The 1,701-nt window shown below is 55.7% G+C and overlaps 1 pseudogene; it reads right to left on the reverse strand.

The window, feature by feature from the left end:
- Positions 1 to 387, reverse strand: part of LOC112964494 — a 4,551-nt pseudogene extending 4,164 nt beyond the window's left edge.
- Positions 388 to 1,701: the final 1,314 nt, after the last annotated feature.

Below are 1,701 nucleotides of genomic sequence, written 5' to 3' on the forward strand. Positions count from 1 at the left end.
GCGCCCCCGACTCACCCAAAAGTGACCACGCAGAGGCCCGTGGGCCAGACGAGGATGAGGCTCTGGCTGCTCTTGAGGCCAAAGACCTCCTCCTCGTCCTCTGGCCTGGCCGCCGCCACCGCCTCCTCGCGGCACAGCACCCACAGCTCGCTGAGGCGCACCCGGTGCTTCAGCCGGAAGGTGGAGCCGCATCTGCGGGGAGGAAGAGCAGGCAGGGAGCGCGGGYGTGCRCGGTGGGCRCAAGCGCAGCYGTCCTCCCGCTCTGGGAGAGCCATTTGCCGGGGCAGAGCCTTGGGCAGGGAGGAAGGAGGGCGGGGATGCACAGCCTTACTTGAAGCTGGCGATGGCGATGGCGTGCGCGAAGAGCAGGAGGTGCCGGTGCTGCATGCGCTGGTGCCGGGTCACCTGCGCACGCTGGCTGAGGAGCAGCTGGGGGCTCCCGGTCGACACGAAGGCGCCGAGCGGCGCTGGGGACCGGGAGGCCGCCCTGCTCCAGATCCCGAGGCGGGCGCCAGGAGCCCCACGGCCGGGGGGCCCAGGCCCTGCCTGCGAGCGGGCAGCGGGGTTGGGAGCGCCCCGGGCACCGCAGCAGTTCACCTGTCCCATGGCGCTGTGGCCGGACAGACCTGCGCGAAGCTGCACGCGTGTCCCTTTGCCGAGCAGTAGCGCCGGGCTGAGAGCTGCCTCTGCCCGCGCTGCCCTGCAATGGCACGGTGCCGCAATGGGGACCCGCTGGTGGCCGTGGCCGGGGTCACTGCGATGCCACCGCGGCAMATCATGGTGATGCACCGGCGGGGCCGCGGGGCAGCCCCGCCTGCGGGTGCGGCGCAGGAGCAAAGGGGAGTCTCCTGGCCGCCGGCACCTCCGCTGCCGCACCATTGCCATGCCTGTGTTTCTGCTTGTGCCCATTGCCTCTCAGGGTGGCTACGTGGATGTGGTAAACCACTGACAACTCTCTTCATGTTTTGCGATCACATCCTTTAGAAGTAGGCTTTCCAAACTTGTGAGAATTTCAGGTTTTCAATAGCATGTTGAGACATGGGATCTCCTTCACTAATGATGATATCAGAGCTGGTTGCCTCTGCTTAACAGTATAAGGAAAAAAATTCCCTTGAAGTGCCTTAGCATTATTTGATATGCTCTTAGATACACTGGCTATAATTCTGTAGCTTTTTTTCCAGTGTGAATAACAGGATTAGCTTCTGTAAACGTGCTCAGTAATATCATATGGTCTTTTCTGGGGGCATTTGGGCAGGTTGTTCAACTATCTGAGCAGTCCACTATCCAGTGACTCTAAACTACTAATTACTATTAGGTCTGTGACTTCCATTTAATTTGAACCAACACACATTTATTGAATATTGTCTTAATTTTCAGTTCCCGAACTTATCATATTTCAAGCCCAGATACTCTGCTTTATCTTTTATACAAACAAAGAAGTATAAAGAAAATGCCCTATTTCTGTTTCTATTCTTGCATTCATAACTATTTCCTTGGGGTTCTTAATCTTAGCTAAATGTCTCCTCTTTCATTCACTTCCAAAATTTTGTCCTTCCTGGGTATACATGGTTAATAATTTACTCTTGATTGGCAAGAAATTTTGGCCCTCCACAACAGAATTGTATCACTTCCATAATGTTTTGACTGATAACACTTCTCAGGTCCAGAAGCAGAAAAACTTCCAGCAAATATTGTGCCCGT

This window comes from Apteryx rowi, unplaced genomic scaffold (genome assembly GCF_003343035.1).
Source record: "Apteryx rowi isolate R43461 unplaced genomic scaffold, aptRow1 scaffold_191, whole genome shotgun sequence".
In the NCBI taxonomy this organism is placed as follows: domain Eukaryota; kingdom Metazoa; phylum Chordata; class Aves; order Apterygiformes; family Apterygidae; genus Apteryx; species Apteryx rowi.